Raw genomic sequence first — 27,660 nt, forward strand, 5'->3', positions numbered from 1 at the left:
GTTTGGCTGAAGCATGTGGAGTTTGCTCACATGACAGTAGAGGCAGAAGCATGGCGTCTGACCAGAGTTAGACTTATGGCACTAAGCCCTTCCCTTGTGAAGTCTCCCCCGATTCCAAGGAGTTAGTGTAAGAACTGAATTAAACTAGCACATTTGATCCCATCTGATTTCAGAAGCTAAGCAGGATGCAAACCTGGTTAGCACTGGATGGGGGAAATGTCTAGTTCATTTCTAAAGACTTGGGTGCTGTTGCGACATATATGGGGGCTGGAAATAGAGTTCAGCGATGAGAATGCTCACTGGTTGTTCTCTTTTGGATGCACGATGTCTTTCACAGGCTCATATTTGAATCCTAAGGTTGTGGTACCGTTTAGGGACATGATGGAACCTTTGATCTGGTTGTCTTGGGTTGATGGTGCTTCTTAAAGGTCAGCACAATCCCAAATCCAGCTTGAGGTCTCTGCTTTCTGAGATCGAAGATCCACTATGATGGAGTCAACCACTGCAAGCTCTCGATACCATGGATTGAGCTGCCCTAGCCACCCTGCTTCCCCAGCGTAATGGACTGTATCCCTTTAACTGCAAGCCAAAATCAACCCATCTTTCTCTAAAGTGCTCCTGTGAGATGTTTTATCATAGCAGCAAATAATTAATATACCTGGCATACTAAGACCCTTCAGTTCCGTCTCCATCACCAGAGAGGGGGCAAGTAAGATAAACACATTTTTGGTGTATCTAATAAATTCTTTGGGTTTTTTTTTTTATTCACAAATAGACCATGTAGTAAGTTATCCGACAGCAGAACAATTTGTGAAAAAATTTAGCCAAAGTAAAATTTGAGGCCCCAATTTTTCATCCAGGTCACTTTCTTTTAAGTAACATTTCTTCATAGTTGGTTATTAAGCAGCATGTCTATGTTACTGTGCCTAACTTTAGTTATTTTTTTTCTTTATTTTTTTAGCAGGTCCTTTCTGCAGAAATGCATTTTCCCAATATTTTTTCTTTCGAGCTGGCTTTTTTTTTAAAAAAAAAATGCAGTGTGTTTACAATGTTAATGGCCTCATTTTAATTTGCTCGTATTCTTGTTAATAATGAAATCTACTTAATGTGAGTTAAAACTAAAAGCCTGTCAGGGTAATTCTCAAACATTTAAAAAACCCTGCAGCAATTCTATGAGGATTCCCTGTTAATATTCTTATGGACTTTCAATGGATAGATTAACCAGGCCTTGGCATCAGCAGAAATAGCAAACAAATTAAAATTGGGCTCTTGGTAACAATCAGAGAATATGAATGCTCGAACCCTTCAGTACAATACTGGATCCTGGTTCCAGCTGCGCATGTACCTCCCGCAACACTTTATTGAATAGACTTTCTAAGATTCACTGGGGATGAGTGGGCGTGACCTCATCTTATCTACCCTCTTCTCAGAAATGCACAGGAGAACATCGATCAGACTGAAAATAATATAGCCCTTCTTGGCGCTCATCTTACAAGCCATCTCTGTACCAGAAAGCAAATTTTCATGCAAGTAATATAATTTACACTCAATGTACATTTTATTAAAATTCTGGCCTTGGAGACATCTGAAAATCTATTCTCAGACCTTTGAGACTCTGGCAATGTCTAAATGATCCCCCTGATTCCATGGTGGATTACAACTTCAAGAACAGTGCCCACTGCTGGAAGGATTAAATCCCCTTCAGGTTTAATCTCTTTGAGAATTCGGTTCATATTAAAAGAAAAGCACTTTGCTATGTATTTATACATTAAAAAGTGGGGCTTACCACGGAGCTTTGATACCGCTCCTGTTTAATCTTTACGGAAATCTTTGGCGGGCAGAATTCATGTTGCTACTCAAAGTGGAAGCTCCCGACGCTCAAAGAGACTAGGTGTCACTTCCAAGTTCACACAGCTAGGGAGATGTAGATGACCATTAAACTTAGATCTCCCGTCTTATATGTAAAAGCAAGAGGTACAGCTTGTAATATTGAGACCCTCTCAATCAGGTGGGGTGTGTGTGTGTACAACCTCAGGGGTCATCCTCAAGGGCAGTTCAACTTGTTTATTTTAGACAGGTTCTCTCATTGCCTGAAACTCACCGAGCAGGGTGAACTGGCTGGCCAGCAAACCCTAGGAATCCATCTACCCGTTTCTGCTTCCCCATTACTGGGATTACAGGGATGCATGAGTCTATACCTGGTTTTATATGGTACTAGAGATGAAACCCAGAGATCCAGGCATGCTAGGCAAACACACCACCAACTGAACGTCACACATAGCCCACCATTTACTTTGGTCCCGATCCCTCAAAAAGGAACTAATCCAACACCTCATGTGCCCAGTCTGGCCCGATGCCAGTCTTGGTTGTACTGGAGCAAGGCAAACTTCTCTCTTCAGCTCTGCATCTGTTTAGGGCTGAAAGGCCAAATCAAGTACGTAACTGCAACAGATTGCACAGCCTTCAGAACGTAAAAGTCCTCGTGATCGAGGTCTTGATAGAAAAGGCTGAGTGGTTTCTCTATTGGAAAGAAAGACAAGATTCAGTCAAGCTGGGGCCAGGCATAGCTGTGCATGACTGGACTCTGCCTTGTTTTTAATGTTGGGGTCACTCAGTCTGACCTGGAACCACCCTCCCCAGCACTGGGATTATAAGCGCATACCACTATGCCCAGCTCTTTGCTTTGTTTTAAATGTGGGTCTCGGTGTTGAACCTACGTCTTCCTGCTTAACGGCAAGCATTTTACTGACTGACCAGTTTCTCCAGTCCTTATAGAACTTTTTCTTAACTGAACCACAACTGAGACAAATTTTGATGGACAGAATAAATAGATATTATCAGATGTTTCCCCCTCTTCATCCACTGGATGCTCTAAAGTGAGCCTTCTGCTTTCTGGAATGTACCGGCACTTTCTATGATCTGTCTTGGGCCTTTTAAAGCACAAAAGCCAAATGTCACCTTCTGGGAACTGTACAACATGAGGGGCTGTCATCCCGGTGACAGAGCACTCTCGGGAGCGGTGACGCTTCAAAAGGCATCAGACAGGTAATGACATCGTGAGTTATTTGTTGCCAGAATAGGGAATATTTTGAGCAGCTGTGGCTGCATTGTGCTGCATCAAAGGGTATTTTGGTCCCGAGACAAGGGAGCTCCCAAGACAGACAACTGGCTGGAGGTCCTTAGCATTTGGTGCTCTGAGCACTACACAGTCTTCTTTGTGACATCCTCAATGTCCCTGTGACAGGTTCGCTGGCCTCTCTGGTACCTGCTTACCTTCTCTGTAAGATTGAATAGGTCACACTGGATAACGAATGGGCACTTAGTGAAGGCCGTGTATTAAAAGACTTTGCAAACTGCCACTCCGTCAGCATGCCCAATGCACAAGACTCAAGATGCCAATTTTACGAAAAAACTCAGGGACCAAACCTGCGGGAAATTAACTTACAGAGCAGCAAGGGTCCGAGTTAACTACAGAAACAGTCTACCCAAATGGGCCAGGTAAGCCCTTAAGCCAAATGGTTTCTATTTGAATCCAATGGGAGTTGCTTCATTTAAATAATTTAATTTTCAGGAGCCAGGTAGTAGGTTCACTGGACCAAGTGCTTGCCTGGCAAGCATGAGAACCAGCGTTTGGATCTCCAGCTCCAATGTAAAACATGAGAAAGTGTGAAGGATGTCTACAATCTTAGCATTCGTGAGGTAGGGACCAAGGATACCCAGGCAAGCGGGCCAGCTAGACAGTGAAGGATTGACAAGCTTCAGGTCCCGCCAAGAGACCCTGCCCCAGGAAAGAAAACGGAGCACAGCTGAGAAAGACATTGATGTCAGCCTCTGGCTTCCACATGAACAGATGCTAATCCATAAACATGTATATGGAACACATGCATATACACATGAAAAAAATTAGTTTTCAGTTTTTATATATAAAGCAGGTCTTGGGAGCCATATTGGTTATTTTCCTTGTGGCTGAGGCAACACATCTGACACAAGCGTAAGGAAGGAAGGGTTCCTTTCGGCTCACAGTTTAAGGATACAATTGTGTCAGGGAAGATGCGGTGTAGGGACAGGAGGCAGCTGGTCACACTGCATCCACAGTCAGGAAGCAGGGAGCGATGGACGCTGGTGCTCAACTCCATTTCTCTTTTACCATTCAGTTGAGTCCACAGCCCATGGGAAGGCGCTGCCCACAGTCAGGATGGGTGTTTGCCAAGATCCAAGGGGAAATCATAGCTCTGCTGATTCAATAATGACTCAGAGTCATTAATGGGTGCAAGCTGTCAGTTAAAGCGCTCTCTCTTTTCCCAAGGATCCTCATCATTCCTCCTTCTTCCTACTCTTTTCCCTTCCTTCTCTTCTTTCTTTTTCCTTCTCCCCAGCAGACAGCCTGAACCCAGTCTTTTATCTAGTAAAAGTACATCGTCGAGGCTTTGAACACTGTTAATAATGGGTTTTCTTTTTTTTTTTTAGAAATCCTTAAATTTACATAAAATTTATGGATCCTGGATCATTAGTTCCAACCCCTGCTTCCTTAAAACAGAAACCGAACACAAAGCAAAAGCACGTTTCCTTACAGTTTTGACACAGCCTGTTCTTCAGGGGTACCTGGGCACAGCTCTTGCGGATTCCTGGTACAGCAGACAGCAGTCTTTAGTAACTGTTTTCATGTGAGAACAGAAAGGTAACAGACCACTAAGGTTAAAATGATTTGTTACAAAGTCTTAAAATGTATACAAGTAAAGCAGGAGAACAAAGTACTCGCTCCTTGTATGCTTACACACCATCTTTTAATTCTCTAATCTTTGTTTCCTGTCCTAGCAATTCCTTGGCCTCGTGTACTCTCCTTGTAACTGTTTCTTTCTAGATCGTACTAATCTTTGTTTCCTGTCCTGGCAATTCCTTGGCCTCGTGTACTCTCCTTGTAACTCTGTTTCTTTCTAGATCGTATAGCCTTCCTCCTATAAGATAAACCCAGCTAGCATTTGCTTGTTTTCTATGGATTCTTCCTTCTTTGCTGGCCCTTGCCTTTTCTTCCTCAGACCTCTTTAACGCTCTATCCTTGATGTCCCCACGTTCACCTTGGACTGGAGGGTACGTGAATCTCCTCATGTAGTTCCAAGTTTAAGGCCAAGTCTCATAGTGAGCAATTTCTACAAAGGACCGTGTAGGTTTTTATGGCTTCTGTGGTTATGGTGTCTAGATCCTTTCCCATGGCCCAAACAGCCAAGCAGAAGGTCCGTTCCTCATCCTCCACAGCCTCATGACCACCTCCATTCCTCATTCCTGAGAACCGCATCTCTTTCATTTATTAAGGAGTGGTTAGCTCTACATAATTGGAGAAGTGTATTCCCCAGAGAGATTAAAAGTAAAACAGAAGAGACCACAGATCAGGGCAACAGCCTAAGTGGGGATCGACGCCCTGGCGATGCTCTAGGGGCAGGAACTGTGTCGCATTGCCCCTTTACACAGCCATGCCAGACCTGGCACCGTCTTCTCTGCTCAATTAAACCTTTCGATAAACACTTTCATAGACAAGCCCAGAGATGCGTCTTCTAGCTGATTCTAGACACAATCAAGTTTGTGGTAGTGATTATTACATTCCTATGCCCCTTCAGTTCCCCTACCTTCTCTACCTTAACCTCCTCATTCCAAATGGTCCCCGTTCTACTTCTTATGTACTTACTTATCTACCTATATGAATATATATCAACACATGAAAGAAAGCATGCAATGCCCATCTTATATCATGGTTTATTTGTTTAATATGATTATTATGGAAGGTTCTGTACACTTTTCTACAGATAATAATCTTGTTCTTATTCTATTCTCTGATTAAGCTATCTCTTGGCAAGCAGAACCCAGCAACAAGTAGAAGAAATCTATTTATTTTTCTCCTCTTCTGTCCAATCTTTTCAATGAAACCATAACACTGACCTTCCTGTTGGAGACAAATCCCAGCCTATAGGACCTCCAGGCAAACATGAGAACAAAGCAGAAACCTATTCTATTATGAAGTTGAGTGACAGTGGCTCATTTATTACGGTGATCGATAATCTCAGAATAGAGAAAGAAATTCCATATTAGAGTGGTATGAGCTATTTATGAGGGTTGGATGGCTGTTTGCTCCAAGCATAAGGTTGTATCATAGATAGGAAACGAAAGGACCATCTCCAGGGCATTCCCAGGAAGTGTTCGGGTTTTGAAATATTTAAACTAATAACATGTCAGCTATAGGAACTTGAATGAGAACAGCCTGAACGCCGCTTCTGACTCGACTAAATGTTTTCCCATGCAATTCCTACAACCATGTTGAATTAATTCAGAGACATAGCAAGACAAAAGGAAAAAGACAAAGGACTCACAGCGCCTAGGTGTTGGTGAAGACAAATCATAGAGCCCTTTGGCAGTACTGGCTACAGAAACCAGGGCCATCCTGGAAGTTACACAAGCACTTTACCACCAAGCCACAACCCCCGTGCCTTTTGGGTGATTCTACCATTGAGTCATGCATGTCCCTAACCTCTTATAGAAAGACTCTAGGCAATTGCTGAATGGCCAACTCACACCTTTTGCACGTCACTGGGGGGTTATAGGTAAGTGCTCCACCATTGAACAACACCCCTAGCCCCTCACTGGAGGATTCTAGGCAGGGGCTCTACCACTGAGCCACGCCCCCAGCCCCTCACTGGAGGATTCTAGGCAAGGGCTCTACCACTGAGCCACGCCCCCAGCCCCTCACTGGAGGATTCTAGGCAAGGGCTCTACCACTGAACCACGCCCCCAGCCCCTCACTGGGATATTCTAGGCAGGTGCTCTACCACTGAGCCACGCCCCAGCTCCTCACTGGGGGATTCTAGGCAGGGGCTCTACCACTGAGCCACGCCCCCAGCCCCTCTCTGGGGGATTCTAGGCAGGGGCTCTACCACTGAGCCACGCCCCCAGCCCCTCACTGGAGGATTCTAGGCAGGGGCTCTACCACTGAGCCACGCCCCCAGCCCCTCACTGGGGGATTCTAGGCAGGTGCTCTACCACTGAGCCATGCCCCCAGCCCCTCGCTGGGGGATTCTAGGCAAGGACTATACAATGTTTTTAATTAGCATGAATTATTTCATTAGGTAGATTTCTCTATAGGAACAGAACATACATCCATGCATCCATACACACATTCATACAATACACACATACACACGCACACGTATATGGGGGTTTATTAGACTAACCCACACAATACGGGCTAGGAAACCCAACAGTGGCTGTCCGCATGCTAAGAAGCTGAGAAGCCAGTAGCTGCTCATTCCCTAAGGCTAGATACCGCAGGGATCTCAACCTCGTGCTGAAGGCCTGAAGGACGCCTAGAGAGCCACAATAAACATCGAAAGACTAATGAATGAAGCTGGCTTCTGGTGTCAGGGAAGGCTGTCAGCAGAGGCAGCATCAGAGTAGATACTGGAAGGTAAGCAAACAGGGAACAAACGGTCACACATTCCCTCAATCTTCTGGTATCTAGATAGTCTCTAGATCTCGACCTGCGGGTCACAACTTCTTTGGCAAATCTCCAAGAATATTTACATTACAATTTATAACTATAGCAGAATTGTAGCTATAAAGCAGAAACAAAGTAATTCTATGGTTGGGGCTCTCCACAACATGAGGGACTATATTAAAGGGTCTCAGTGTTAGGAAGGCTGAGGACCGCTGCTTTAGAAGCTGCTTCCCACTGTGGGGCAGATCTTCCCACTTCTGTTACCTTCCTGGGGAACACTCTTAAGAGACACACTCAGAAACATGTCTCTTCGTTAATCCCAGATTCAAGCTTATTGACAACTGAGATTAAACTTGCCAATAACTATTGCCTATTCACCCACCGTACATGTCCTTTAACAAAACGTTTGCCAACGTCTTTCTTATCATTGAGTGTATTTGTGTCTGTGCTTTTACATGTGTGAAGGTACACAAGCGTGTGCAGGTGCATGTATGTGTATGTACACTTGCACATAGAGGTCAGAGGAAAGCCTTGGGTGCTACTCTTCAATTGGTCTCCATCTTAATTTCGTTTGCTTGTGTGATTTTTAAAATACTTTTTTTGTATTTCTATTTTCATGTCCTTTGGTGTTTTGCCTGCCTGCACATCTGTATGAGGGTGTGAGATGCCCTGGAACTGAGGTTACAGACAGTTGTGAGCTACCATGCGGGTACCAAGAATTGAACCCGGGTCCTCTAGAATAAGACCCAGTGTTTTAGCCACCAAGCCACCATCTCTCCAGCCCCTGCTTGCCTGTTTTTTGACACATGTTCTCTCACTGGCTCAGAGGTCACTTATTGGGCTAGTCTGGTTAGCCAGAGATCTCAGGGATACACTGGTGCCCAGCCCCCTAGTGCTGGGATTATAATTGGTGCTTTCTTATGGGGGTTCTAAGGAATCAAACTTTTGTCCTCACGCTCGCATGACAAAAAAAATTTACCAACTATGCCATTTCCCTGGGCCTCTACCTCTTGCCATTTTTTAATTGAGCATTTTGTTTTCTCTCTGGTTAGGTCTTTAGGGGTATGTATCCTGGAGGCAAGACTTCGTTACAGATATATGTTTCGGGAGTGTTTTATGCTGTTCTGTGGTTGGTATTTTCATCCTTTGAATATTCTCTTCTGAAGGCAAAGGTTTTTGCTTCTGAGAGAGCACAATTCATCTTTATTTTTTTTTTTAATCTTTTAAGGATTGTGGTTTGATACTATGTTTCACTCAGGATGACAAACGTCTTTTCCTGTTTTTCTCCCAGAAGTTTTTAGCTTGGTTTTAAGATTTAGTTTCTAGGATCTAGTTCTGTACATGTTGCAGGAAAGGAATTAAGACTCATTCTCTTGGTTATGATAATCAGTTGTTGTAGCATTTGTTGAACGGATTCTGTGTACTGGCAAGAGAGCCTGGAGGGTGAAGGTGCTTTCCATCAACACTGGCAGCCTGAGTTTGATCCCTAAGACCCACCTCACAACTGATGCCCACAAGTTGTCCTTTGACCTCCACACACATCTTCTGGTGGGTGTCCCCCTGCCCACATATGCATGAATATATACAATAAATAAATGTAAAATTTTAGGAGAACACATTACATATTGTCATCCTCATGTCAAAAATCAATTGATTGGGTGACTCACATCTGTAATGTCAGAACTTGAGAGATTGAGGCAGGAGGATTGCTATGTCATTGATACCAGCCCTGACTTCATAGTGAATTTTAGATGAACGCAGGCTAGAGATGGAAACCCTGACTCAAGCAAATAAGATTAAAAAAAAAAACAAAAACAAACAAACAAAAAAAAAACACAAAATACCTAGGCATGTTAATATACACACATAATTTAGAAATCAGGAAACTAGAGGCAGGAAGATGGTACAAGGCCAGCCTGGGCTACTACTGAGTTCTGAGATGGCCAGGATTACAGAGTGCAACTGCCTCCAAAACAAAATGAAACAAAATCAGACTATAAAAAGCCCCTCTAAATAATGTAGTTCAGTGATAAAGCACCTACCTATAATCCTTCAGTGAGGGGCTTAGGGTATGACTCCATGGTAGAACCCCTCCCTGGAATCCCCCAGTGAAGGGTTGGGGGCATGGCTCAGTAGTGGGAGCCCCTGCCTAGAATCCCCCAGTGAGGGGCTGGGGGCGTGGCTCAGTGGTAGAGCACCTGCCTAGAATCCCCCAGTGAGGGGCTGGGGGCGTGGCTCAGTGGTAGAGCACCTGCCTAGAATCCCCAGTGAGGGGCTGGGGGCGTGGCTCAGTGGTAGAGCCCCTACCTAGAATCCCCCAGTGAGGGGCTGGGGGCGTGGCTCAGTGGTAGAGCACCTGCCTAGAATCCCGAGTGAGGGGCTGGGGGCGTGGCTCAGTGGTAGAGCCCCTGCTTAGAATCCCCCAGGGAGGGGCTAGGGGCGTGGCTCAGTGGTAGAGCACCTGCCTAGAATCCCCCAGTGAGGGGCTGGGGGCGTGGCTCAGTGGTAGAGCCCCTGCCTAGAATCCCCCAGTGAGGGGCTAGGGCATACTCACTGATAGAGCACTTCTCCAGCATGCATGAGGTCCTGGACTAATTCCCAGTATAATAACAACAACTCTGTAAACAAACTGAAAGGTTCTCTTGGTCGGATCTCAAAGGTATCTTCTTCCAAGAAGCTCTTAATTGATTCTTGCTTACAAATACTCACTCATATAAGCAATTAAACAGGCTGGCAAAATGAAACATCTGTCTCACCCACCTGAGCATGGATGTCTCTCATATCTCAGACGATCACCCAAGAGTCATCCACTTTGTTTTCTGAGTCAGACTCTCTCACTGTACCTGGGGCTCAACAAGTAGACTATGCTTGCTGGCCAGGAAACCTCAGGGATTTGGCTGTCTCTCCCTCCCTTAGGCTGGAATTGCAAGTACACACAATTGACTTTTTAAATGCTGACTTTGGAGATGAAACTTGTGCCTACATAGAAAACACTTTACCAACTGAGCCATCTCTCCCCAGCCCCATATGCTTTTTTCAAGCAATGTAGTTTAACTGAATCTGTCAGGTTCAACCACTTGGGCATTGCGGTACAGAAGCCTACAGAAATCATAATTTTCAAAATGATAATATCTTGACTCCCGTGTAAATATAAAACGAACATGTGTCAAAGATCTTATTCAATTTATTCATTAATGACATGTTAAGATTAGTTCAAAGAATATCTGAAGAGCTGGGTATTTAAAAATCAGCTTTCAAAAAATATTAGGATAAGATTTTTTTTAAGCTAGATTTTTAAAAAATCTTTTAAAGTTCTATGGAGCATCAAACCATCATTTGGGGACTTATCTGTTCTATGAGACAGAAATTATTTGCATATCTGTTGGGCAAAATCTCCAAGTTAATCGTAACCTCGCATTTGTTGTGGTTAGAATTTGAAGTGTTCCCTGCAGGTTTGTGCCTTTGAACACTTGGCCCCTAGCCGGTGGCACTGTTTCAGAAGAGTGTGGAAGCTTTTGGACAGTGGTTCTCAACCTTCCCAATGCTACAATATTTTAGTTCAGTGCCTCATGTTATGGTAAACACCCCCCAACCTCAAAATTATCTCATTGCTACTTCATAACTGTAACTTTGCTACTGTTATGAATCGTAACATAAATATCTGATGGGCAGTATATCTGATATGCAGGCCCTGTGAACAGGTCATTCGACCAACACAGGGGTCCCAACCCATAGGTTGAAAACCAGTGTGTTAGGAGGAGTCTAAATCTCTCCTAGAGGAAATGAGTCACTGAAGGAGTTTTTGTGACCTGACCCTACTTCTTTTGTCCACTCTGTTTCCTGACTGCAGATGTAGTATGGCCAGCTCCATCGGTCCTCCCTACCATGACTTCCTCACCATAGTGATCTCTCTCCCTTCTCACAGCATGAACACAAATATAACCTTCCTTGCTTAATTTACTTTTATCAGATATTTTGTTGCAGGGATGAAAAAAGTAACTAACACAACATAATAGAAATTTTGAATGACTACTAACAAAATGTATTCCCCATATTGAATAGATCTGGGCCTACATGGGATGCTGAAGGTCTACACTCCTTGAGTCCTTGACTTACTTTTGAGTTTGCATAATTTTTTAACATGTAAGGAAGAGTTCGATGTATATAGACTACATCATGGCATTAAAAAAAATGTCATGCCATGATGTCCTTGGGAAACAAAAATAGTAAGACTGATCCTAACAATTGACTAAAATGTATCCACTTCCTTTTGCCCCAACTATAAGCAACTCCAGGTCAGGACCAAGGACAGAACACAGAAATTTCAACCCCCATCATTCTACAATGTTTGAAATACAATTTAAAGAAAAATGCTATTGGCTGTTGAAGACCGTACTAAGATAGCCAGAATCATTAAAACAAAAGTAGAAATAACACGTTAGGTAACTTGTGAGTACCTATTCTAGTTAGCATGCCTGTTGCTATGATGATAATTGACCTGCACTTCTGGGTCAAATCCTTTACCTAGGGAAGTCAAGGTGGGAACTGGAGTAGATGCCATAGTGAAGGCTACTTCCTGGCTCGCGTTCTGGCTTTCTAGAACATGTTAGCTAGCTTTCTTATACAGTGCAAGTCAACCTGCCTAGGGATGATGCTGCCCGCAGTGGGAAGGGTGCTTCTACATCAATTATCAATCAAGATAATCCTTAACAGACCTTGTCACAAGCCAACCTGCTCTGGGCATTTGCTCGGTTGAGATCCTTTCAGAAGACTCTTGTGTGAAGCTACGCAGGACAGTACCCATGAGAGAAATCTAATTCGGGTGATGTAGCAAGAATAGGATGTGCTTATAACTGCTAAGCCATTTTCCCCAACTCCTGTATAATTTTCAAAACAGTTATGAGGAGGTTAAAGAGGCTACATCATTCAAAGATACGTTGTTAAGGCAAGAACAGAGAACTGGTGGAGATGTAGAGATAGCCAGGTAAGTGAGGAGAAGCTCGCATCTAAGACGTATGCTATGCTTTAAGTATGAAACACCAAACCCCCAGACCCTTGCACTTAAACATTTGTTCCCAGGCTTTGGAGTGGAAGGCATGGCTGTCACATCTGGGTGGGTCACAGGAGAGTGCACCTTGGAGAGTTTTGTAAATCTGGCTTTGTTCCTGCTCAGAGTTCTCTCCTTTAGACCAGGTGCTTTAATTTTCCCCACCACGGATCACTTGGCTGTAGCTGCTGTCCCTTTCTTGCCATCATGGACTGACCTCTCCCAGTCATGAAATAAACCCTTCTTTCATTAGGCAGCTTTAGTCAAGTATTTTGTCACAGTGAAGAACAGAAGAATGAATGAATGCAGTGTATCCCGAGGTCCTCCAAGTGACTCCGTAGGAAATTTACATGCGATTTCTTAGGGAAACTGGGTCACATGATTATGGGAATTATAAAGTCCCATAACAACTCATCTGAAAGCTATGTATCTTGAGTTATTTGTAATTATGTATTATGTATGTATTATTATGTATTATGTAGCCCAATCCAATTCAATGTCCTAAGAATTGGGGATGGCTGGGGTTGGAGTCTAAAGGCTAGAAAGCCTCAGGATTTGGCTAGAAATGAAAAGAAAATAGAGGAGGTAGAGGATGAAGAAGAAATGGAGTAAGAGAGAGGAGGAAGAAAAAGAGGAGAAGAAAGGGAAGGAGGAGGAAAAAGAGAAGCTATGATTCTATTAGTGGATTAACTTCTCATGAAGCTGAAACGCTTAAGATCTGATCCATTCCCCAAAGCTCTGCCTCAGAACACTGTTACCTTGAGAAGTAATTCTACCACACATAAATCCTCACAGATATTTTGGATCTAAACTGTACCATACACCCTGCCTACTAATGTTGAAAGAGAGCGGAGAGAATCCCGTGGTTTTCTTAGTTGCCCAAACACAGGGAAGATGGCAATGCCATCAGGTTTTATGATAGCAGCATCTGCTCATACCTATCAGAGCACTTTAGAAAACATAAAATATTTTTAAAGAGGACGAAATATCTGTCTGTATTATGCCAGAAACAGAATATGGAATATTATAAAGAAAGCAATTAATCCACACTTAAAACTAATTGCCTAACCCAGTGGGTCTTTAAATTATTCATTAGTGCTATTTAAAAATAATTGCAGTTTATGAGGACAACCCAATATGGATTTCTTTTAAGAATTAAAATGAAAAAATATTTTTTTTAATTTACCAGTTGCTTACAGCTCTTAAAATGGGTCCAATTTTTTAGACCAACTTAATAGTCTCATTGCCCCTTATTTAATCTAATCTCCTTTACTCTTTGCCACGTCAGTACTTCAAGAGTTTCCCTGAAATTTATTCTGAACTCATAAAGAGGACCGTGACAGTGTTCTAAGAGAATGTGAAAGATGAGGGGATGGGGCAATTGTTCAGCTGATAAAGTGTCTGTCACTCAACAGGAGTTCAATACTCAGAACCTTGTAATCTCATTGCTGGGGAGACAGAGACAGATGGATGGAGCCTGCAATGCACTGGCTAGCCAGTTAAGCCAACTTGGTAAGTCCCCAACTCAGTGAGAGACTCTGCTCCTCCCCGCTCCCACAAAATAAGCTGGAGAGCAATCAAGAAAGAAATCCAAGATGACCTCTGGCTTTTATATATACACATGCATATATGTGCACTCAGAGGCACATTTGTACATATACAGAGAGAGAGAGAGAGAGAGAGAGAGAGAGAGAGACAGAGACAGAGACAGAGAGAGACAGAGAGAGAGAGAGACAGAGACAGAGAGACAGAGAGACAGAGACAGACAGAGAGACAGAGAGACAGAGACAGATGATCCAGATATAAAAGTACTTTACTTCAAGTCCCTCCCAATACTTGAAGGATCCAGGATCTCTCTGTATTTCTCTCTCCATTCTATCATGTTACTTTATGCTATGTACACACACACACACACACACACACACACACACACACACACACTCTTTTCTCTCTCTCCACTTGTCTATTTAAAAAATGGTAGAACTGGAAAGGACTTGCATCTAGTTCAGTGGTTCTTAAGCTGTATTCACCAGCATTCCAGGAGCTCCACAGTAGAATCAAGTCGTTGAGTTGCCAGGGCTCAGTGATCTCCAATCCCACTCCCTGTCTCCAATTCTCTGTCAGAAACATTTTAGCTTTTTAAAGACAGCATTTGAGGAAAGTGCTCTTCCTCTCCAACCTAAATTCAAAGTTGGTGTTCATAGCATAGTTGAGAAAACCGAAGGGCAGAGACAGGAGATGGTGAGGCGGATGATGAAGAACTGGCCTCCTGGGCCTAATTATTAAACTCCTCAATTTGTGCCAGGTATGTGAAAAAGAACCCTTGGCTTAAAATTGTCTAGATACAGATGAGATGTTACACTGGGGATATAACTCAGTTGATAGATTGCTTACCTGGCATGCAGGAACCTCTGGGTTCAATCCTTAGTACTGAGGAAACCAGGCATAGTAGTACATGCCTGCAATCTCATACTCGGGGGGGGGGGTGGAGGCAGAAAGATCAGTTCAAGGGCCATTCTTAGCTATTCAGTGACTTTGAGGCTAGCCTAGGCTTCAGGAAACGCTGTAAAAATTTTAACTAGACATGCAAACTTAGTCGCTTCCTATCATTCACCTTTAGTCAGTTCTGTTATTAAGATCTCTGTGCCCAAGACTTTTCTTTTATTAAAAGAGGTAAGGATATTAACCTTGTGTAACTAAATTAAGCTACAATACATTAAAATATTCCTTTAAATAATACAGAAGACTATCAGATATGCTCAATACACCATCCACTGAGAACGTATTTGTGCTAGCCAGTTTGGGAAATCCTCCCAGCCTTTCCCTAAGTCAACCTTTGCCCACAGTCTTTCTGGCTGTAATGAGTATGTTTACATGTGTGCTTCTGCATACTTACTGTTAGGACTGCACTGCAGCATGCACAAAGGAACTCTTAAAGGCTGCAATGCCACTGGCCCTACTCTGCCAGCAGCATGGATCCATGGGTATCCAAACCTCTTAGAGCTGTTCTTCATCTAGATTCATCACTCTTCCTTCTTGATCTTCCTAAAAAGAAGCAAACCGCTGACGGGGGAGCAACCCCAGCAGATAATAAACTCTGAGTTGTTATACTGTCTATTTGGATAGGTTTGAAAAGAGTGTTTCAGGGACCAGAGAAAGGGCAGGAATCTGGTTAAATTAATTGTGGATATGAAACTGACCAAAACTGGGCATCTATATCAGCCCCTCCAAGACTCATGGGACATAATAGGAGGCAGAAGAGTGAAAACAAGAGCTGGGGGACAGGGATAAGGGCTGGGAAATGGGGTCATGGTGTTATGACAGAGCCAATGTGTCATTAGCACTCAGCAACTGTGGTTACCTTCTTAACACATGCATAATATGAAACATGCCAGCATTTCATCTTATATATGGGAGTAGGAAGACTCAGTGTTTCCCAAGGAGGAAACACACACATACACACACACACACACACACACACACACACACACACACACACACACGCATGCAGAGAGGAAGAGAAAATAAATACATGTAATTTTTAAATAGTTAAACCATTAATACTTTGCTCATTACTATTTTCCATAGGTTATTGATTTATTTACTTAGCATGTGTGTTGTGTGCAACACATGTACTAGGGATACATGCCTGTGCATGTATGTGGAAAGGCTAGAGATTGACTTCAGGTATCCCCCTTTCTATTTCTCCAACTATTTTTGGGACAGGTCTCCCACCGAACCAATAGCTCACTGTTACTTGACTGGACTACTGGCCACCAAACTCCACAGATCTGCCTATCTCTGCCCATTCCAGGTCTGGAGTCACAGACAAGTGCCACCACATCTCGATTTCACACAAGTGCTCAGGAGCTGAAGTCCTTAGGTTTGAGTGACAAGCATGTATCTCCCCAACCCTAGACAATTTTCATGTGTCATTAAAATTACTATTATCTATTTCTATTACTGAATTTATTGGGAGCACCTTCAGTTTTGCGTCTGAAACAAGTGTGTCCACCCTCTCAGCATCTTCCAAGCATCTATCACTCACAAATCTCTGGGTCATTTTGTTCCCTGTATTTAGGAGAGACTTGAAACTTACATGGAAGCTACATATAATAAAGAACCCGTGAGAGGCTCAGCTTTACCCAAGATATCGATATCTTACCCCCTCCTCCAAAGGCACAGGGAATGTTACGGAAGCTGGGAGAGTGGGAACTGGGAAGTCTATAGGAGCCAGAGGTGGTAGACGACTACAAGGAAACAGAATTTCCTGGACAGAGCAGGGCAGCTACACATGTGGATTCAGGACAGTTTGGACAGCATGCACAAGACCCACCCTTCACTAATGAGCTATTGGCAATCAATACATTCTGGGAGGACAATCAGTTGTTTTTAAGGGTCTGATTCCTGCTGAAGGTTACACATCCAAGAATATATGGGCTGCAAAACATTGGACTTTATAGGGAAAACCGGGACACAATTGGGTTTCTTGGTCAGAGAGAATTGGGGAAAGTGGAGAGTAAATATGATCAAAATACAGAACATAAAATGCACAGAGCAATATGAATGAAGAAGAGTAGCAATAGATAGATACAAGTGGCAAAAGGGAAGAGAGAAAGCTAGCTGAGCACCAACACTCTTTCCTGCCTCCAGATCCCTCATACTCCTGCCACCATGTCTCCTCCACCATGATGGACTATACCCCTTCAAACTGTGAGCCAAAATAAACCTTTTCTTCCGTAAGTTACTTTTGCTAGTTATGCTATCAGAGCACAGAGACAAGTAACCAGGACATACTCAGTCGTTGTAATCTCATTTAATTCTTGTCTAACACAACCCGATCAAGTGTTAGCATTATTACTCGCGTTTTGGAGGTAGAAGAACAAAATCAATGGGTTCAAAGATACATGGGTACTGACCAATACGATGCTCATGATCAAATTTTCTGGATCCAAAGGTTATCTTCTTAATGTCCACCCAGTGCGGTCTCAAGATTCTAGCTGGTGATGGAGAAGACCACCATGATGTCACAGACGCTCAAGACAGAGTTGAGAAACGAATGGTGTGATGATAAGTGATTCATCCAAAAGGTAAAATGTTCTGCATTTTGATCTTGACTCATTTTAGTCTCGTTTATTTTCGTCTAATGCCGAGAGTGTGAAAATACATCTCCTTTAGGTTAAGTTTAAGTTAACAGGTTTTTCCCATTAAAAGGAGTACGTTCCCAGGAGCTGCATACCATCAACATGATTAAAAACAAATTTATGGGGAAATGTGCTCTACTAGCTTTGCCTTGCTAAGAATCAAGTTACCTGATATAAATAATGTAAAGGGGGGACATATTTTCACTCACAGTTCCAGAGGGCCTCGTCTGTGGCCGCTTGCCTTTGTGTTTGGACAAAATATGATGGCAGTAAATTAAGATAAATGAGAGCGGCTCATCCCGTGAGGACAGGAAGTGGGCCAGGAACCCCAGCAATGTGGTCCTCCAGTAACCACATACTAGGTCCTATCTTCTAAATGTTTTAGAATCACTATCAACTGGGGAGAAAGCTGTCAAGTCATGAGACTGTGAAGGACATTTCATATTCAAACCCCATTTCACAGAGAAAACTTCGTCTCTTGACTCCAAGAGCTGGGACGAAATCAAAGCAGGTGAAAGATATGAAGACGTTTTTTGCAAAACCAACACACACATGACTATTATTTATTAGTACTTTTTCATGTTTGTTTCCTCTTACTCAAGAATGTGCTGCACGATGGGGGCCTGGAAAGGTGGCTCAGTGGCCAAGAGCTCTTGCTTCTCTCTTTCAAAGGCCCAGAGTTGGGTTCCCAGAACCCACATTAGAGGAGCTCCAGAAGCCTGTAACTCTACCTCCAGCCTCAGGGCTTCTGTAGGCATTGCATTCCCACCCACCCTGCCCCTCCCCCAAGACAAAAATAAACACAAATAATAAAAATTAATCTTAGAAAATAATTTTCTATTCACAAAGTCTAAGTCTGTGGCTAAATTCCTTTTGCTCTAAGACGTAGAGTGAATAGCTAATGAGTGTTTTATAAGATCAAATCAATAGGATGTTAAGCGATAAATTTATTTGACAAAGGTAAATATCACACTGGAGAGGTCCAGGTTTTTAGCATTCTTCGCCAAAGCAATAAATAAACAGACTTCTCCCAGAGCAAAGATGGAAATATAATTATTCAGTCTCTCCATGTTAAATTTTTCCCAGAAATTGAAATATTGTTAGCAAGCACAGATTTAAATTTTGTGCTCCAGTGAATTGAGAGATCTTGTCTATCGTTTTGATTCCTCTGCATTCTACCACAGGGAAATTATGAAGACTCTCACAGCACATGAAAGTAAGGCTGATAATTGTGGAATGTGTTGCTCAGCTTGAAGAAAATCTTAGGAATCTCTTCTGATCTACTGGTTGGTGGCTTTCTGTGAGGCAGGGATCTATGTTCTTCAGGTTGGATTCAAACTCATGACCCTTCTGCTTCGACATCCTGATTTCTGAGGCTGCAGGGGTGTACTCCACTATCTTATGTATGGCTCTCTCTACAATCTGAGATCTCGTGTATGCTAAGTGTATCTGAAACTCATAAACAAATAGTGCACACAGAGTTTACTGAAGGTGCTTGTTGCTAAGATGTTCATATCATGCTGGGATGATCTAGCTCACACTGTAAAGTGCCCGTTGCAGAAGCCCGAGGACTTGATGTTTCTGATCCCTGATGTTAATAATCCCTAGGACAATTGCGTGTCACTTTTCCTGGGAAGATAACACACACGTGCACACTCATCCCAGATAGGGAACCCAGGACAGATCAAGTTAACCGTTACACCAAAGAGCAATTTGGTGAATCAGAACCTTATTGGGGTTACCAGCCAAGGTATGGATGAGGGGTTGTTTATGGGCAGGAAGATGACTCATAGCTGGCCCCAGCACTGGTTACAATTCACAAAATCTGCAGCCTGGAGCATCTTGACCCTTTAAGATGGGGCAGTCTCTTCTAGGAAGCTCAGCTGATGAGTTCCCATCCTTCCTCATTATTTACTGCTTCTATAATCTTAGGGGTAGCCCTGATGAATCTCGTGAGTTTTAGCTTTCCCAGGCATATAAAGTTTATTCAATTCTGGAGTCTCATAAGCCTCCACCGTCCCTCCTGGAGGGAATGTTTCAATTCTGAGAAAGCCGGAATACATCAAGAAGCCACATTAAAGCATGGTGGTACCTGATTGTAATCCCAGCACTAGGGAGACAGAGACAGGCAAATATCTGGGGCTTACTGGTCTGCAAACCTAGCCAGACCAGCTAGCTGAAGGCCACCTTTTCTTAAAAACCAGAATGGATGACACTCTGAGGAATGGTACTCAAGGTTGATCTCTGCTCTACCTATGTATACGTGTGCCCCTGACTCTGCACACAGGCACATCAGCACACACATGAACACACACATGACACATACACACACACACACACACACACACACATACACACACACACACACACACACACAAAAGAGGTCTTACATATATAGCCTGAGAGTAATTTTATAAAGTACATTAATCTTTGCCCATGAGACCAAGTTTGTCAATAGTGAACATCAGAGGACTTGCAGCATCATGTTTGTGATCCAAGTCTGTGATTTTCTGTAGGGAGATAGTAAATACATGAGTGAACATATATTGTTTGACATGGGCATGGCCACATCAAGGACCGTTGCCTTGGTTCTAAGGCTATAGCAAAGCCTTTCCCAGGAGAAGCTTAAAGGGATGACAAAAAGCATTACTTACCCAGAATGGAACATGGAGGATGATTTGTGCTACTGGGTGGCACAGGCGCGTGAGATTGGCATATTAACAGATGTGAGAGCTAATGACATCGTTCACTGCCAAAGACCCTCTGTTCTCGTGTGTGTGTGTGTGTGTGTGTGTGTGTGTGTAGTGTGTGTGTGTAGTGTGTGTCTGTGTGTGTGTGTCTGTGTGTCTGTGTGTGTGTCTGTGTGTGTAGTGAGTGTGTGTGTCTGTGTGTGTGGTGAGTGTGTGTGTGTGGCTGTGTGTGTGTCTGTGTGTGTAGTGAGTGTGTGTGTGTCTGTGTGTGTAGTGTGTGTGTGTGTGTGTCTGTGTGTGTAGTGAGTGTGTGTGTCTGTGTGTGTATAGTGAGTGTGTGTGTCTGTGTGTGTGTAGTGAGTGTGTGTGCATGTCTGTGTGTGTGTCTGTGTGTGTGTGTCTGTGTGTGTGTCTGTGTGGGGGGTGAGTGTGTCTGTGTGTGTGTAGCAAGTGTGTGTGTGTCTGTGTGTGTGTGTCTGTGTGTGTGTCTGTGTGTGTGTCTGTGTGTGGTGAGTGTGTCTGTGTGTGTGTAGTGAGTGTGTGTGTGTAGTGAGTGTGTGTGTGTCTGTGTGTGTGTCTGTGTGTGTAGTGAGTGTGTGTGTGTCTGTTTGTGTGGTGAGTGTGTGTGTGTGGTGTGTGTGTCTGTGTGTGTGTAGTGAGTGTGTCTGTGTGTGTGTGGTGAGTGTGTCTGTGTGTGTGTAGTGAGTGTGTGTGTGTGTGTGTAGTGAGTGTGTGTGTCTGTGAGTGTGTGTCTGTGTGTGTGTAGTGAGTGTGTGTGTGTCTGTGTGTGTGTCTGTGTGTGTAGTGAGTGTGTGTGTGTCTGTGTGTGTGGTGAGTGTGTGTGGTGAGTGTGTGTGTATGTGTGTGTGCATGTGTAGTGAACGTGTGTGTCTGTGTGTGTGTCTGTGTGTGTAGTGAGTGTGTGTGTGTGTGGTGAGTGTGTGTGTGTCTGTCTGTGTGTGTCTCTGTGTGTGTGTAGTGTGTGGTGAGTGTGTGTGTGTGGTGAGTGTGTGTGTCTGTGTGTGTAGTGAGTGTGTGTGTGTGGTGAGTGTGTGTGTCTGTGTGTGTGTCTGTGTGTGTGGTGAGTGTGTGTGTGTGGTGAGTGTGTGTGTGGTGAGTGTGTGTGTCTGTGTGTGTGTGTCTGTGTGTGTAGTGATTGTGTGTGTGTGGTGAGTGTGTGTGTCTGTCTGTGTCTCTGTGTGTGTAGTGAGTGTGTGTGTGTGTGGTGAGTGTGTGTGTGTGGTGAGTGTGTGTGTCTGTGTGTGTGTCTGTGTGTGTAGTGAGTGTGTGTGTGGTGAGTGTGTGTAGTGTGTGTGTAGTGTGTGTGTGTGGTGAGTATGTGTGTGTAGTGAGTGTGTGTGTGTGTGGTGAGTGTGTGTGTGTCTGTCTGTGTGTGTGGTGAGTGTGTGTGGTGAGTGTGTGTATGTGTGTGTATTTATGCATGTGTTTGTCTTTATGCAGGTGCTTGTGTACCTTGGCACACGTGTGGAGGTCAGAAGACAGCCTCAGGTGCCAATCTCTCTCCAATGTCTTGTTAGAGACAGGTTATCTTGTTGTTCACTGGAATGTACACCAGGATAGCCCGCCATGGACTTCAAGGGAGTACACTATTCAGCTTTGCATGGGTGTGTAGAGTATCTGAACTCAGATCCCCATTCTCTGCTTTCAGCAAGCATTTTACTCCCTGGACCATCTCTCCAGGGCCAGCATCTATGTCTTGACATTGACTTATTGCTTTCTCTACTCAATGCCAACTGTTCCATAGCATTTGTATAGCTTATTTTGTGTCTTTATGGGGAGGATGAAAACCACATTTTCAAGTCAACTGCAGATATGAGCAATGGAGATAAATAGCGTGTGAAAAGAAGTGTTAGATAAAACCAAGTATAAAATACCAAATTTAATCATTGCCTAGAACCAAATACCCAGTAAGGGTCCAAGGGGAGGCAATTCTGAAATTGTTCAATGAATGTTCCATCAAGAACGTATTTTATTTGCTCCAATCCCATATTTAAAGAATCATTAGGGGCTACCAGGGATCACTTAGATTTTTTTTTACTTATGCATAACTAAATTTTATGAATAAAATGGCGTGTTTTAAAGGTATTAGCAGGCTCAGCGACTCGCAAAGGTCTGAGGATGTGTCCTTCCACTACAGCAAAGGTCTTTGACTCAATGTCAAGTACTTGTCACAGTAGCCCTGAGAAGTAAGGGCATTTATTCTCTTATTAGCTATGAGGTGAGAGATGAGCATTTGAATAATTTGTCAGGGACGTGATCTGAGGAAAGGCAGATCCATGGCTTTCTTTGCCTGAGCCTCAGTGCCTGGAACATAGCAAACATGAGTTCCGATGCTCTCTGGTGTATGTGGTCCCTGAACCATGAACATGGACATCACCTGTGAATTTGCCATCAACAAGCAATCGATCTCAAGCCCACCCATACCTCCTGACTCTGGATATAAGACTCAGTAAGATCTGTTGCACTAAACCTTGCACAGTTTCTGATCAAGCTCTAATTAGTTTCAGCTATCAGCTTGACCCAGCCTAGGGTCATATGAAGGAATCTTAACTGCAGGGTTTCCAAGATCATATTGGCTCGTGGCCATGTCTGTGAGAGATTCTTTTGACCAATGATTGCTGTGGGGAGGACAAGCTCCCAGTATTCAGTACAACCTCTGGATGGGTGGTCCTGAACCATATAAGAAATCTCTGGTAAAAAGTTGACAGTCTTTATGACAACTGGACTCTAAAAAATATTTTACAACATATTTCTCTCTCTCTCTCTCTTTCTCTGTGTGTGTGTGTGTGTGTGTGTGTGTGTGTGTGTGTGTGTGTGTGCGCGCGCGCGCTCCTGCGTTCATGCCAAGGTTTTCATGCAGAGGTCAGAGGACAACTTTCGGGAGGCAGTTTCTCTCCTTTGACCATGTGGCTCGGGTCATCAGGATTGGCAGCAAGCATGTACACCCACTGAGCCCCCTCACTGGCCATAACTGACTTCTTTCTTATTAATCTTCAAGTCTCCCTCTGCTTGCTCGGCCGGGTGCCACAACATGAACAGCTTTACTCTATCACAGCCGTTCTGCTATGATTCTCCTTAGTATGCTCCCACATCAAAGAAACAAAGTGACCATGGACAGACTGAAGCCAGGAGACAAAGGAAAACCCCTTCCTTTCTTCAGCTGCTTTACTCAGATACTTTTGTCATAGTGACAGAAAGATGATTAGCACAACACCTTTCCATGTTCTGATTTTAAAAAAGAGTGTGTGCATGCATGTGTCTGGGAACATGAACATGTATGTATGTATGTGCATGTGTGTATGTGTGCCCAGGGAAACATGCACTTGTGTACAGCCGCATGTGTGTGTGTGCGTGTGTGTGCGCGTGTGCGTGCCTAGGTAAACATGCACTTGTGTGCAGTTGTGTGCATGTGTGTCTGTCTGTGTGTGTGTGTGTACATGTACCTAGGTAAATATGCACTTGGGTGCAGCTGTGTCTGTGTGTCTGTTTGTGTGTATGTGTGTGTGTATGTGTGTATGTGTATGTGTGTGTGTATACCAAGGTAACATGCACTTGTGAGCAGCTGCATGTGGAAACCAGAGTCCAGCTTTTACTATGGTTTCTCAGATGCCATCCACCTTCTTTTGTGAGACAAGATCTCTCCCCAGACTAGAGCTCACCAAGTAGACTAGGCTGGGGAGTGAACCCCAGAGATCCCTTTGTGACCTGCTCAGTTCGTTACTTGTTGGAGTGCATGCTAGACAATCACTGTGCCACTGAGGTACATCTCCAGCCACATGTTTTTGTTCATTTTCTACATGGGTTCCTGGGGATTGAACTCAGATCCTCATGCATACAAGACGAGTACTTTTCTGACTAAGCTATCTCCCCAGCCACTCATGTCCTAATTTTTCAAGAAGCCATGTGCTCTCCAAGCAACCTCCGCCAGAACTCATGCAGAACTGAGTGCCCACACTATGCCTCTTTTCTGGCAGTGGGCATGACTTGAGCCCCTCCCTGCAAAGAAGACCATCAGCGAGTTCCTTCCTTCCTCTCCTATTCCCTACCGTGAGGGGCCAATTGAGAAAAGACCAATTCATCTTCCACAAAACCAGATTTGTTCTTGGTTCTTTGCACAGTACAATGAACACCCAAATGTTTTCTCGTGGCTGTTGTTTTGGTTGTGATTTTTCTACATTGGGCAGCACTTAGAAGCTTTTCATCAGAATGAGAATAAAGACGGGGGACGTTTCCCTCGTCTGTTTACCAGGGTCAAGATGCTGAGAGAAAACAATGTAAAAGTATAAATGACTGAAGATGTTTTTGACATTAAAAACAAGCAACAGACTCTTGCTCATTATCTAGAATCTCAGCTTACCTGAGGTAAAAGGGGCCTACAAGACCATCCACCAAGCCCTCACTAGATGAGTTATAACAGTAGCAGACTGTTTATTTTTTAAAAAGTTATGTAGGGGCCAAGGGTGATGGCTCTAGTCGTGAAGTATCTTCTGTGCAAGCACAAAGACCTGAATTCAGCTCGCCGGGACCTACTTAAAGAGACAGCTAGAACAGCATGTGCCTACAACCCCAACACTGCGGAGGTGGAGATGGGAGAACGGCTGCGGCTCACTGGCCAGCCAGCCTAGCACATCAATGTGTTACCCATCCACCCAACCCAACTGGAGTTGACAGGCAACAGAACTAGAGAGGATCAGTCTCCAGCTGTACCACAGATAAAAGATATAAAAGATGCTGAGGGCGAGAGGCCCAGAATGAGAGGATGCCGCTCTAGTCCAACCTGTTTTGAGGAGTACAGAGCTGTACAACGAGCAAGAGAGTCTTACCACAGAGGCTCTGGGAGGATACACCAGAAACAACCCCCTTGTAATCCCACTACATGGGACAAGGGAAGCGGGAGGATCAGAAGTTGGAGGTCATCCTTGGCTACATAACGAGTTTGAGGCCAGCCTGAGCTACATGAGATCCTGTTAAGAAAGACAGAGGGGGTTGGAAAATATAAGGAATGTGGCCAAACAGAGCCAAGGAGAAAAGGGGAGGACCCAAGGACTTTGTACAATACCTGAGCCAGCATCCCTTTGACAGATTGCCAGTCCTGGGGCCCCTCCCATCCCAAAGGCTTAAAGCTGTGGCTTTCCTCTTTCTCTGTAGCTTGGTCTTCTGTTGTTCCCCGTTAGTCATTTTTGTCTGTACCAGGGATTAAGCTTAGCAATGCTGGAGACGACCACCATCAACCCAGTTATAGTTCTACACAACCATAGAGAAAGCTGTTTCTGACACCATGTCTTCTCTCCACCATGGTGGACTGAAATCCATCTGAAACCACGAGCCAAAGTAGCCCTTCTCCCCTTAAGGTGTTCCTGTCAGACATCTTCTTCACAGTGACAAGTCACGGCCATCAATGTGCCCTGTATCTGCTGAGGAGGAGCGTATTTAAGCCACAGCCCTCCCGGCGCTTCTCCCCCTGCCTCTGTTTAGCATCGCAGAAATGAGATTTCCAATTCCTTCTAGGCATCCCATTGCAAAGATCATATTTCTCTTTGTGTTTTCATAGCCAGGAAATCCTTCATCAAATTCAATAAATCCTCCTCTCTCCCAGCTAAGCCCTCGTCTTGTCTGCTTCTGTGAGGGAGAACAGCTGTTTGTTCTTAGGGCAACAAAAGGAAGAAAAAAACCCCCTGAAATCTGCCCACTCGAACACAATGGAGGAGTCTAGATAGTTCAGCACCAGGCATCTGAAGTGTTCATTATGTTCCTCTGTCTCCCACACTAGCGCTGATGGGTGCAAAGCCAAGCTAAGCATTATGGAGCAGGGGCGGGAACTCAGAGAGAGAGCTGAGGCATCCCCAGAGGGTCATCATCCCACACAGGCTCATTAGTTCTCGTCAATCTCATCCTAGCACTTCATGACCACCCACCCTTTGCATCTCTCAATACCCACAAGACAGGTAGACAGACAGACAGACAGATAGGCAGGCAGGCGTGTGTGTGTGTGTGTGTGTGTGTGTGTGTGTGTGCACATGCGCGCGCACACACACACACACACTTTGCTCTTGCCCTTTCCCCCACTTTCTCAGCTATCTTCACACCCACCCCACCCTGCACTTAATTCATTGATGGTCCCTTGGGTGAACAAGAATGTTGTTCTCTTAGTCCAAACTAAAGACTCTCTAATACAATGTGTTTCTTTTGAAAAAATGTTCTATTGTTTGTATCTATCTATCTATCTATCTATCTATCTATCTATCTATCGATCTATCTATCTGTCATCTATCTATCTAACTAGCTATCTATTTTCTTTGCATGTATGAGAGCATGGGTCTTAGCAGCAAGAACCTGTACTCCCTGAGCTACCTGGCCAGCTCGACTTGTGTCTCCGAAGTCCTCCCTTCTGTTATGATTTGAGTCTGAACTTTCCCCCTACAGTCTGGTGTGATTGAATGCTTGGTCCCAGTGGGTGGTGCTATTTTGGGAGCTTGTGGAACCTTCAGAAAGTGGAGGACATAGGTGGGTATAGGTCTCTCAGGACAGCTTCCTAGAGGATGGGATCCAGCCTCCAGTGCCAGCCAAGCTTTCTCTGTTTCCTGATCCCAACTGTCTATCCCCACACAGTCTGGTTTCTGTTTGTTTTTGTTTGCTTTGTAGTACTTTTTTTTTTCTTTTTTTTTTTTTCGGAGCTGGGGACCGAACCCAGGGCCTTGCGCTTCCTAGGCAAGCGCTCTACCACTGAGCTAAATCCCCAACCCCTGCTTTGTAGTACTTTTAAAGTGCTTGTTTGTTTTTTGAAATAAGTTCTCACTGTGTAGCCCAGGCTGGCTTGGAACTGGCAGAAATCCCCCTGCTTTTCTTTTCTAGTCGTGGTTATCCTGGCCTGGTAACAGAGACAACCAATGAAATAGAACAGTAGTTATAGTTAGGTGTGCGGTAATGATAACTGGGCCGTTGACATCCCCTAGGAAAAGGGGGGAAAGGAGGATCACTGGACTCTCACCTGAGATGCCATCCATTACTTCCTCTTTCCTCCCACAGCCTCAAGGGATCTTGGGGGATGACAAACAGGAAGTGGGGGTGTGAAAAGGGATTCCATGATGCATGAGGTCCCGCCCCATCAGCAGTATGAATGACACTCTGCGTTGTGCAGCATTCAGTGCTCAGCCCCGCTCTTGTGAGTAACACCTGCCCTACGTTCTTGTCAGTAAACCCAACAAGCTGGCTGGTTCACCAAGTTGAACTTCGGTGAAATCATTCTTTGGTCCATCCCTGGTGCCCCGTTAGGGTTGG

The 27,660-nt window shown here is 44.1% G+C and overlaps 2 long non-coding RNA genes across 2 annotated transcripts in view; one reads left to right on the forward strand and one right to left on the reverse strand.

Moving 5' to 3' along the window:
- The window catches only part of LOC108352438 (uncharacterized), a 40,852-nt gene extending 21,701 nt beyond the window's left edge, over window positions 1-19,151 (forward strand). The window contains exons 3-5 of the long non-coding RNA XR_001840664.3: window positions 13,943-14,039; window positions 17,485-17,617; window positions 18,856-19,151. This is a non-coding gene — a long non-coding RNA (uncharacterized LOC108352438). The remainder of the gene's footprint in view (window positions 1-13,942; window positions 14,040-17,484; window positions 17,618-18,855) is intronic.
- LOC134481177 (uncharacterized) lies at window positions 1,537-27,412 on the reverse strand. The gene is made up of 3 exons (XR_010056505.1): window positions 27,371-27,412; window positions 15,424-15,572; window positions 1,537-4,654 (listed from the first exon to the last, which is right to left on the reverse strand). It is a non-coding gene; the product is annotated as an uncharacterized LOC134481177 (long non-coding RNA).
- Between the last annotated feature and the right edge of the window lie 248 nt (window positions 27,413-27,660).

Source organism: Rattus norvegicus, chromosome 12 (genome assembly GCF_036323735.1).
Source record: "Rattus norvegicus strain BN/NHsdMcwi chromosome 12, GRCr8, whole genome shotgun sequence".
In the NCBI taxonomy this organism is placed as follows: domain Eukaryota; kingdom Metazoa; phylum Chordata; class Mammalia; order Rodentia; family Muridae; genus Rattus; species Rattus norvegicus.